We start from the raw sequence: 12,935 nt of genomic DNA, 5'->3' as shown, positions 1-12,935 counted from the left end.
ATTATGGTTTGAGGCTCAAACCAAACTGAATTGTTTCATTATAGAAATCAAACTATTTTATTATGGTTTGGTCTGGTTTGTAACAACTAGACTTACAGTAAAGATGAAGACTTTGTGCTAGCGCACAACAATTTGATCCCTGTAACATTAAAAGAAGTTTTATGCACTGGTCTCTATAGTGGACAAATGATTAGTCTATTCTAACTAACATTTTCATCTAGGTAATAATTGTGGATCCATAAGCTTTGAAAGGTGTTTTATTCATTGGTCTCTATACAAATACATTATGCATAAAAGATATGAATAAGAGTTGGATGACTAGACCAAAGGTAAAGTGCTGAATTGATAACCTTTAACATAAGATTTTCTTTATGTTACACATGTCCTTTGTAATACATTTTATTTAATGATAACCATAGGTAAAGTGCTGAATATTGGAAAAAAAGTATAAGATTTCATAGAATTTTCTAAGAAGCATTTTGATGTTGATAGAAAGATTTATTGTCCATGCAACCGGTGTTTAAATTTATACATGAAGTCTAAAGAAGATGTTGAAGCTGATTTGCTTTGGAATGGAATAATGTCGAGTTACACAAATTGAAATCTACATGGTAAGAGCTATACTTTATTATCACATGGTCCTTCAACTCAAGATGAACATTCCTGTGATGATATGCATATGTTATTATATGGTGTGTTTAGAATGATATCAAAAGATATGGATAGACCTATAACATACGAAGCCTTTCAAGAGGGTCTGAATTCAGAAGTTAAAAGCTTCTTTCAATTATTACAAAATGTTAAAGAACCCTTATATCTAAGATGTGATATATTGACAAAACTTTCTTTCATTATGAAATTATTTCAAATCAAGTGCATGCATGGGTGGTCTAACAAATCACTTGATGATTTGTTTAAGTTGTTGGGAATTGCCATTCAAAAGGGTAAGGCATTACCACTAAATTTTTACAAGACAAATAAGATTATTCAGGAGTTGGGTCTCACTTATACTAAGATTGATTCATGTTAGAATGATTGTCAACTATACTGGAAGGGTAAAGCTAAGGATGAAGTATGTTCACATTGTCATGTCTCTAAGTGGAAAGACACTACTAATGGTTTTGATGACGAGGAAATGTACACAATTACAAGTAAAGTAAAAAAAGATCCCTACTAAGACATTATGACATTTTCCTCTAATTCCAAGGCTACAATAGTTGTTCGTGGAAACACAAACTGCAAAAAATATGAAATGGCATGTTGAGGGTCAGACTCAAGATGGAATAATGAGACATCCAGTAGATTCACCTGCAGAGAGATCTTTAGACGAGCGATATATGAATTTTACATTTGATTGTCACAATGTATGTTTTGACATAGCATCTGATGGATTTAATTCATTTGGAACTATGAATATATCACATAGTACATAGCCAATTGTGGTGATGCCATATAACCTGCCATCATTGTTGTGCATGAAATCAAAATACTTTATCTTGTCTATATATACTTGGTTCGATTAGTCCTAATAATGATATTAATGCGTATTTGTAACCATTGATAAAGGAGTTGCAGATATTGTGGAATGAAGGAGTCACCACATATGATGCATAGTCAAAGTCAAATTTTTAATTGCATGCAACTGTACTTTGGACAATCAATGACTTCTCAGTATATGCAATGATGTGAAGATGGAGTACAAAATATGAACTTGCTTGTCCTTATTGTCATAAGGAGACAAACTCTTTGTGATTGGATAATATTAATAAGTATTGTTACATGGGGCATCGTCGATTCTTGAGTAATGGGCCAATGATTATAGATTTAGGCATGATAAAAGAGGGTTTAATGATAAGAAATAATGGAGAGAGGCACTGAAGCAATTATGTGGGGGTGAGTTGTTAGATGAGGTTAATAAGATAAATGTGACATTTGAAAAACTGTCTAAAAAGATATCCAACACTAAGAAGAGGAGTTGAAACTAAACAAGGGGAAAAGCACCTAAGAATGGTAGTGTAATCCAAATAAAGGGAAAATCGCCTAAGAAGAGGAAACAAGTCCAATCAAATGGAAAAACACTTAAGAAGAGACAAAACAATTGAAAAAATAAGAACATCTTCTTTAACTTACCATATTAGGCAAGTAATTTAGTGTGCCACAACATTGATCTTATGTATATTGAGAAGAATGTGTTAGATAAATATCCTTAGGACATTATTGAACATGGAAAAAAGGCAAAATGCCACTTGAAATCACATTTGGATTTTCGTGTAATGAATATCAGATATTCACTTCATTCATAGATTATGTCGTTTGGTAGATCATATTTGCCTCCTACAAGTTTTACAATGACATCAAAAGAGAGATATTTTGTACAGTCATAAAGGGTGTAAAAGTTCCTTATAGGTATGCTAGTTATATTTCATAGTACACTAATATTCAAAAGAAGTAAATTTTAGGTCTTAAAAGCCATGATTGCCACATTTTAATGCAACTACTCATAATATCCATACATAGAACATTGTATCAGAATGTGGTCACTGTCTTTGTTGAATTAAGTAGGTTTTTTCAATATTTGTGTTCCAATGTTTCAAGTGAAAATGATTTTAGGGTTTTTGAGCAACGAATAATACCCATACTTTATTGCATGGAATGGATATTTCCACCTTCATTATTTGATATCATGGTATATCTAAATGTGCACTTAGCAAGTGAGGCAAGATTGGCAGGCCTAGTATAATATTGTTTGATATACCTAGTTGAGAGGTTTGTATACATTTTCTCAATTCATTTTGTTTTAATAATATATTCTAATAAAAACTATAGTTTAAAAGAATATTCTAAAACTTGTTCTTTAGATATCTACAAAAGTTAAAGTCATATGTACAAAATAAAAAGCAACCTAAATGATCAATTGCAGAGAGATATCTAGTAGAGGAATGTATAATATTTTGTTCTTGTTACATGCATGATGTTGAGATGAGATTTGATAGAAATGTTTGGAATGATTATTCTAGAGAAGATGAAGAATGTCGATCATATGGGATAGTGTGTCATTTTATTTAAATCTTAATAATTTAAATAAGACACATAGATATGTGTTGTTTAATACCAATTTACTCACCCCATTTATCAAGTGCGTATTTATAACCTCCTTATAACTTAATAGATTATTAAATCCAATGTTTTTTTTCATTAATTAATATCAATGTATCTTATGCAGAGAACATAAGTTGGATTCAAAATGTGTATCCTCGAAGGACACCTATGTTTAAAGAATAAATCCATAATAGTGACTTCCCTAATTGGTTCAAGGAATGAGTTTATTCTACCATGAGCGATGAAATATCTACAGAAATTAAGAGCCTTGCTGCAGGGTCCTGATGTAGTGGCTCGAAATTTATTTGATATATCGTTAATGGTTTTCGATTTTGCACAACAACTCGTGATGAAGATAAAAAAAAACTCAAAATTGTAGGGTTATCGTTACTACACGAACATCAAGCTTTTCACGTGCTAACGATAGGAATCTAGTGGCAGGGATTTGAACTACTATGGTCGGTTGACAAAGATTATAGAGTTGAACTATGTAGGGTACAAGAGAATTGTGTTGTTTAAATGTAACTGAGTTAATGTAAAATCAGGAAAATGGGTTAAAAGGGACGAGTTTGGATTTGCTCTTGTGAATTTTAACCATCTATGTCATACATGAATCAATAATATAGATGAACCATATATATTGGCAAACCATAATAATCTATTATGTATGTCTAGTTTATTTGAATATAAAATAAAAAGGAAATTGGTTCGTCACCACCTATTGAACATAGTAGTAGTAATAATTTATTAAGTGATTCTTAATAAGTAGCAGCATTGTGTATTCATCTTCCTCTACATCAAGTTCATCTTTTAGTGAAATTAATCTTTATTTGCAAAAAAAAATGTAAGTTTCCTCACATATGAAAAAATAGAAAATTTTGATATTTTAGCACAAGAAAATAATTAACATATGCTTGCCGCCACGACACTTAATCTATTAACCCAATTGGTGTCTGCAATAGCATCAAAATCTTCTTTTAGCATATCACAAAGCTCATTACTAAGCCACTCCTTTCTCCCATTAGTAAACCTATTACTGACACTAGGCCTACTAATGAGTCCATTAGTGATGCGGCTTGTCATCTCATTGACCAATCAAGGCTCATTACTTTTCCAATGCAACCATCTTCCATGTTACTCTCGCCTTTATTAAGTCCACTCATTTTAGGAAACCTCCATCTTATTTGAAAGATTATGTTTGTAATGCCATTTATCCCTTAGCTAACTTGGTTTCTTATGACAAGTTTCTTCCACTTATTAGTAGGCCTTCATTAATAATGTTTTCTCTACCATTGAACAAAAAAAATTTTCTCAGGCTGATCTCGACCCCAATTGGCATAAGCCCATGGTAGATGAGTTGGCCACCTTGGAACGGAATAATATTTGGATACATGTTGATCTGCCACTGGACAAACAAACCAATATGATCCAATGGGTATATATATATAGTTTAAGGAATATGACACAATAAAGCACTACAAGGAATGCGTTCTAACAAAAGGATACACTCAAATCAAGTGCGTGGATTATCACCATTTATGCCTCTATTGCCAAGTTGGTCATAGTATGTACTGTTCTGGCTATAGCAAACATCAAAAGTTGGGAGCATCGTTAGTTTGATGTCAATAACGCATTTCATTACGGTGACCTCCAAGAGGAGGTATACATTACGGTGATCAACAAATTTGCAAATTAAACATGCCTTTCTATTAGGGGTGGCAAATGGATGGGTTGGGTTGGGTTACCCATATTGACCCACCAACCCACCATGACCCATCATCAATCCTCGTTAAAGAGTCATAACCCATCCTAACCCTAACCCACCCTGACGCACACATATTGACCCACTTGACCCATCCATATTGACCTTTAACCACCCTCACCAATACTAACCCACCTACCCTCTCTTATAAATACAAAAATGGGTTGGGATGACTCATATACCCAAAATAATAAAATTTGAGAGAATAATCTCTCTCAAGATTGTCACGTGACAAAAATGAGTTAGGTCAACTCGTATACTCAAAAATGCAAAAATTGTAGATAAATGCAAAAACTGCAAAAAAACAAAAAAACAAAAAAATTATAGAAAAATAAAAAAGAAATATGCAAAAAAAAAAACAAAAAATTGTAGGAAATGCATGAAAAAACCAAAAAATGCAAAATTTATGTAAAAAAGCACAAAAAATTGTAGAAAATGAAAAATAATGCAAAACTTTTATAAAAGTGCTTTTGCAAAAGTACTTTTATGAAAGTTCTTCTACAAAAGTACTTCTGTAAAAGTGCTTCCATAAAAGTACTTTCTTAAAAGCACTTTCATAAAAGTGTTTTCGTAAAAGTACTTTTATAAAAGTGTTGTTGTAAAGTACTCTAACAAAAGTGATTTTATGCTTTCATAAAAGTGTCTTAGTAAAAGTACTTTCATGTAAAAGTGCTTTTATGCTTTCATAAAAGTGTTTTTGAAAAAGTACTTTTATAAAAGTACTTTCGTGTAAAAGTATTTTTCGTAAAAAAGTGCTTTTGTAATTCCTTTTCATAAAATTGCTTTTGTGAAAGTGCTTTTGTATAAAATTGCATGTGAACTCGAAAGTTAATAAAGTCTATTTTATTTCACTTCTAATCTCAAAATGAAATGTGGCATGGTGGTCTGGGAGTTTGATGAGATGTGGCCACTATAGGAGGCATGAGTTTGAATCACTACAACATATGCAACGTGGAGGTCTAATTTCTAAAGGGCAAATACCTAGTTGATAGGAATACCGTTGAACTGCCCTTTGAGGATATTAGCCATAATGATAATTCTAGAGGAAACAATGGCCTTGCAATTATGTAAGCCTGTTCAGAAGTAGTAGTGATATTGTTTAGTGGCGAGTCTTGATATGTAGTTGTTGGTGCATAGAAATTCTTTTAGTTGTGCCTGGATTTTATGAAGCTAAGTTTGGGTTAAAGTTTTAAAAGAATTTTGTTTATTAGGCCATGCTTGGGAGTGCTTAAAAATAAGTGCTTATTTAAAATAAATGTTTATTTGGGCCATTAAGCACTTATTGGTATTTAGGAAATAAGCCTGAAATAAGTGCTTATTTTAAAAATAAGGGATTGTTTTTTAAGCCCAAATTTCCAGCTTTTTTTAAATGCTTATACAATAAGCACTTATTCATTTTTTTCTTCCAAAATTATCCCTAATTGAATTTTAAAGTGCCACTTATAAAATTATTCCTAGTTGAATTTTATAAAAGTACTTTTACGAAAGCTATTTTACAAAAGCATTTTTATAACAGTACTTTTATGAAAGCACTTTTATGAAAGCATTTTTATAAAAGCACTTTTATACAAGTACTATTATTAAAGCACTTTTATAAAAGCACTTGAAAGCATTTTTACAAAAGAACTTTCATAAAAGTACTTTTATGAAAGTACTTTCGTAAAAGTGCTTTCATAAAAGTACATTCGTAAAAGTGCTTTCATAAAAGTACATTCGTAAAAGTGTTTTCATAAAAGTACATTCGTAAAAGTGCTTTCATACAAATACTTTTATAAAAGTGCTTTTGTAAAAAATGCTTTAAAAAATGTACTTTTATAAATGCTTTTAATTAAATACTATAATTAATAATATTAATTAATTAATACCATTAAATATTAAAAATTATGAAAAATAATGCAATTATAAATACTTCTAATTAAATACTGTAGTTAAAAATGTTAATTAATTAATACTGTAATTTTATAATACTCTATTACAATCACATATTAATATTATACTGTAATTAAAATTATATTGTAATTAACTAAACACAAAAAAAACTGCAATTAATTAAATATATACTATATTAAGTAATACTGTATTGATTAATTAAATGAAATACCGTATTTAGTTAACAGTAATTTAGTTAACAGTAATTAAATTACATTTTACATTAATTAACAGTTATTAGTTAAATGAAATATTGTATTATTCAAATACTGTTAATTATTATTATTATTATTTTTTTATGGGTATAAATTTGCAACAACAAATTGAAAATTGCAAAATAAAATTTAACTACACTTCAATCACATAAACAAAGCAAACATTTTCAAATAGATGGCAACAACACAAATAAAAATAATCTACACCATTTTTAAATAAAGAAACCGAGCGTTTTAAATACAAAATGTTAATAAATAAATGCTGTAATTAATAATATTAATTAAATAATACTGTTAATTGTTAAAAATGCTGTAATTATGCAAAAAAATACTATTAATTAATAATATTGTTTTTCAACAAATACTGTAATTATTAAATTACTGTATTTATTTAAACTACACTAGTTTCTGGAAATTATCATATTTTCAAAAATATATTGGTAGTTTCTTGGCTAAAACTAATTAAATGTAAATTTTTGGTAATTTCAATTTAAAAATAATTTAGTTATAGATTAAAAATAAATACTGTGAATTATATTACTGTTACTTAATTACTATTAATTAATGTTAAATGTAATTAAATGTAATTTTATACTACTTATAGCTAAACTTATAATCACTGTTAATTACAGTTTAAAAATCATTTATATCTTGTAATTTTATGCTATTTATAGCATAATAGACACACTAATGTATTTTATATGATTTACAGCATAATAGCATAAAATTACATTTAATTACAATTTTAATATTTTGAAATATTAATAGTATTTGTATAATTGATGGATATTTTTATTATGTTTTTGTTACTTATTCCAAATTATATCACTAAATTGCATTTAATACTGCATTCCAGTAAATACTGTAATTATTAAAATACCAAATTATTAATAATATTTTAATTTTTAAATTAATGTATTTATTGAAGAAATATATTTACCATTAAATATAGTTGAAAAATAGTTATTTAGTTACATTTTAAAAATAATTACTATTAATTTTTGTTAATTAATAATATTTTTTTATAAATATTGTTAATTAACAATACTCTATTTATTGAGAATACTGTTAATTATTAAAAATACTGTAATTATGAAGAATACTGTTAATTATTAACAAAATACTATATTTATTGACAATACTTTTAATTATTAACAATACTATAATATTAAAAATACTATTTTTCAATAAATACTGTAATTATTATATTACTGTGTTTATTTAAAATACATCAATTTTTGGAAATTATCCTATTTTCAGAAATATATTGGTAATTTCTTGGCTAAAACTTATTAAATGTAGTTTTCTAGTAATTACAGTTTAAAAATAATTTAGTTACAGCTTAAAAATAAATACTGTGAATTATATTACTGTTAATTAATAACTAGTGTTAATTAATTACTGTTAATTAATGTTAAATGTAATTAAATGTAATTTGCTGGTAATTAAATGTAATTTTTTGCTATTTATTGCTTAGCTTATAATTACTGTTAATTAATGTTAAATGTAATTTTGTGCTATTTTAAATATAATTAAAAATAATTAGTGTTAATTACTGTTAATTAAAAAATATATTATTTTTTAAAAATTAATGTATTTATTAATTACTGTTAAATGTAATTAAATTTAATTACTGCGAGTTACAATTTAACAATAATTTCATTTAATTATATTACTGTTAATTAAAAAATACATTATTTATAAAATATTTATTAATATTTCTTTTCAGTAAATACTGTAATTATTAAAATACTAAAATATTAATAATACTGTAATTATTGAAAAAATATAATTACTGTTAAATACAGTTGAAAAACAATTATTTAGTTATTGTTAAAAATGTAAAAATAAATTTAAAAATAATTATTGAAAGCATATTTATAAAATAACAATAAATAATTTTTGAAAAGAAAATAAATATTAATTATAGTATATATAAGTATATAATGATTATACACTATTATTGTAAAATTGTTACTAATAAATATAATTTTGTTGATATGACATAAGTGAAATTAGTTATTTACAATATTATTTAGTTATTGAAATAATATTGTTATTTAATTTCTTAAAATATTAATTATTTATTAAATTTAATAATCCATAAAATTATATTTGTACTATTATTACATAATTTGTTATTAATTTTGTAAAGTATTAATTTATTATTAATATAAATGTTGATGCTTGGATTGGCCAAGGATAACAAGATAATTTTGCTCCCGAGCTTTAGTGGGGATGGCCGAAGGCTTCGAAGGTCCGAAGGAGGGGAAGCCAAGGCTAAGGGCTATTGTCCGAGGCAGAAAGTCTTCTTTGGATGCTGTAGGAGCCGAAGGCTGGCACCCAATATAGTGTGTAGTGGGTTCAAAGGAGGTCCTGCAAGGACAAAGGTGTCAAAGGCCTCGGGTGGAAACCCGAGGCGAAGACTCCGACGATCAAGTTAGTACGAGCGTAAGGAGAGTCCAAAGTCTGGAGCCGAAGGGTTTGGGTGAGGACTTAAATAGCACTTAAGTTCTCTAGAGGGCAATAGCATTTGGAGGTTACACAAGCTTTGGAGGGAGTTCAGAGAGTCTAGCCCCTTACCTTGTGGGGGGTGCTTCATATTTATAGTCGGAGTTGCCTGGGACCTGGCAATTGGGTTGGGTCAAGGCAATTCGGGTTGATTTCGGGTCGGGTTGACTTTCGAGTTGAGTTGTCAAATGCTAGACCCTAACCCTAAATGTTTGGGTTAGGGTTGAACCATGGATCAATTCGGGTCATCCCAAAAAATAAAGAAAAATTACATGAAAATGTCAAAATTAAAAGAACTAACCTTAAATTTCCAAATATAAAATAAAAAACTTGATCATTTAACAATTTAAAGAGTAAACAATAAAAAGTAAAGACTAAATAGAAAAAAAATTAAAGAGTGCAAACTTCTAACAATGCATAAATAATCCCAATTAGACTTGACAATCGGTTTAGCGGGTTAACCCATGACTCGACCCAACCCAACCCAGTTCTTTTCAGGTTGGGTTGGGTCGGGTCGTTTTCACATTTGGGTAGCTAAATATGAGACCCTAACCTTGTGTTTTTGGGTTGGGTTCGTGGGTCGGGTCTACTTTTTGCCAAGTCTGCCTGGGAGTAGTTGGGCCTGGCTAGTCCAGATACGAGGCTTACGAGGGCCTGGCGAGATCCTCTGCTAGAGCCACACGGTGCTCTTGGATTGGATTCGTTCGATCTGTGCCTGAGCCCTGAGTGTCTCCATAGTATGCTCAGGTTAGTGCCCTTTGGTTGGACATGTGTCAGCTCCGTACTTGCCGGCCAAATGCGCCTACATCACTTGCCCCCACTCCCAAGGCCGAGGTGGGGGTTAAGGAGAGGCCTCGGCTTCGTCCGAAGGGAGTGTCAATGCCAGCAGGTGCCGTTGGGCCTTGTTCGACAGAGTATACCCTGTTGTGGCATTGCCTTCATCTCGCTTCTACATCCACCTGATTTTCAACTCGTGGAGGAGTGAAGCTGCGGATGCCTCGACTTCAGCCTCGGCTAGGTAGCCTGGAGCGAAAGAGGCTTGGCGGAGCTGACTCCACACCTCCTACTTATGTGGTGACGGTCTAGGGCCGTGTGTGGCACGGGATCATACTCGATAGGAGTATGAAATAGGGAGAGCTTCCCCTAAGGGGGACAGTCGCCTTCGAGTAAACCGGTTTGTGCGCTTGCCTAGTCCATTTGCACTAGCCGGTGGGTTGTGGCGAGTGGACCCGCTAGTTTGCCGAGCGTTGTTTTGTCTCCTTGAGGCTGGGCATCAGTTGTCAGGCGTTGTTTCATCTTCCCGAGACTAGGCGCCAGTTAAGCATCGCTTCATCTCCCCTAAACTAAGCGCCAGTCAAGAGTCATTTTCTCTCCCGAGGTCGAGTGATGGGTGTCACATCCTGGACGGGCAGCGGAGGCAGGAGACTTGCAGTCGTTAGATTGGGCAAGATTTGGGCCATCCATTCTCCTATAAATAGGGGGTTTAGTCACGGTTCTCCCGTCATTTTTCTCTAGGCGCCTTGGTTATTGAGTGAACAGCTCCTAGACTTTTCCATTCTTCAACAAACTTCATCTCCTCTCTTTCTTCTCTCCAACTTTTAGGTAATTCCTTGCAACGTGTCTTTCTAAGACTTTGGTCCTAAGTGCTATGAACTTCCGAATGCTTCCGAGGGGAGCTCTCCTCGGACCCCTTCCCCTCTCTCTTCCTTGGGTCCCCTAGCTGTTGTTCCCTTTCGGTAGAAGGTGATAGTGTTGAGGGAAAGAGTAGCCTCAAGGGGTGCCAAGGGCAACCACTAAGGTGATGACTCTCCCCGTTAGAGTGCCACGTCAGTATTGCCGAGGGAGCCCGAGGGGTCCCCTTACGCCGAGGGGGAGGGGGTCCTGGAGACCATCCTGGGACCCGTAGATGGGAGCACTGCCCGAAGAGTGGCTGTAGCTAATCGCTAAAGACTTCGATATGCTTGGAGCCGAGGTCCCTGGCGAGCTGTAACCCTGCGAGAAGGGCCTCGTACTTGGCTTTGTTGTTGGATGTTGGGAAGTCGAATCTTAGTGCGTATTCTATGACAACGTCATCAACGGTGAGGAGGATGAGGACCACTCCACTTCTTTTGGCATTGGATGATCTGTCGACAAAGAGTCTCCATGCTGGATGGGCTTCCTCAGCTGGACTCGCCTCTTCTGGCTCATCTTCGAGGGGTTGGCAGAGGGGTCTGCTAAAGGTGCACTCCATTACAAAGTCAGCTAAGACTTGCGCTTTGATTGCGGGCTTCGGCTGGTACTAGATGTCGAACTCAGATAGCTCGACTACCCACTTAAGAAGGCATCCTGAGGTCTCAGGCCTGGCGAGGACGGCCTTAAGGGTTTTGTTTGTCAAAACCACAATGTGTGAGCTTGAAAATATGGCCTAAGCTTTTTGGCCAAGATAACGAGGGCGAAGGCTAACTTTTCCACTTCGGGGTACTTGGTCTTAGAGTCGTAGAGGACCTTGCTGACATAGTATATTGGTCTCTGGACTCCGTCATCTTTCATCATGACCGAGTTGATGGCCTCGTAAATCCACGTAAACAATGGATTCGATCCAAATAGAAATTGAGTAGAAATAAATGAATGCAAATCCCACCTGAAACTTGAAACTATGCCACGAGCCCAATGTATTGGACTAAGACTCTTGTGCTCTGATTTGAATCATTAGACTGTTCAGAAAAATAGGAGAAGTACACAAAGGTGTGAAAAGATTATTAAGGAATTTTTTGAAAAATTTTAAAAACTTTTCCTCGATTTCCTATTTCTCTCTTATTTTCTAATTAATCAAACAGAGCCTTAATGTCACAATCTTTGCTCCCCTTGTAGTCTTTGCTTAAGAGATCTAAACAGATCAGATAGAATGAAATTCAATTATATACTATCAAACTAACCATGAAATACATGATTGCTCCAAACCATGCACCAACCTCAAATGTTAAGACTTAAACCGGATTACCATTAAAAAATAGGGCACCCTTCTTGATGAGAGCATTAAACCGGATTATCGGTTAGTACTAGGTTCGTTAGAACACCATTCAAATAGTCTTTACAGCTTTGCATTAGGACCTATATACTTTATTTCATGGGAGATATCTTTAGTGACAGTACACTTTATCTTGGGAACATCGATATTGTCTGTGAGACTTGAGCACATGTCCCCATACAAAGCTTCAAATAAATTGTCTTTTGTTCACTGACCAAGTTAGTAGTAGTCTGCAAGACCAACATTTATTTGATTATTACATCACCTCAAATATACATTGTGATGGATTTTAATCTCATAAGAGATTAAATCCAATGGGTTTGATTGGTCAATTACATGAGAAATTGCACCTGCACACTTGATTGGAAAATTAGCTTTTCTTTTACAAAACCTAGTTTTGAACTTGTCCCAC

This window comes from Nelumbo lutea, chromosome 8 (assembly GCF_056320005.1).
Source record: "Nelumbo lutea isolate HS-2025 chromosome 8, American lotus-T2T, whole genome shotgun sequence".
NCBI classification, from domain to species: domain Eukaryota; kingdom Viridiplantae; phylum Streptophyta; class Magnoliopsida; order Proteales; family Nelumbonaceae; genus Nelumbo; species Nelumbo lutea.
The sequence above is the reverse complement of the archived record's forward strand: the minus strand, read 5'-3'. Positions refer to the sequence as shown.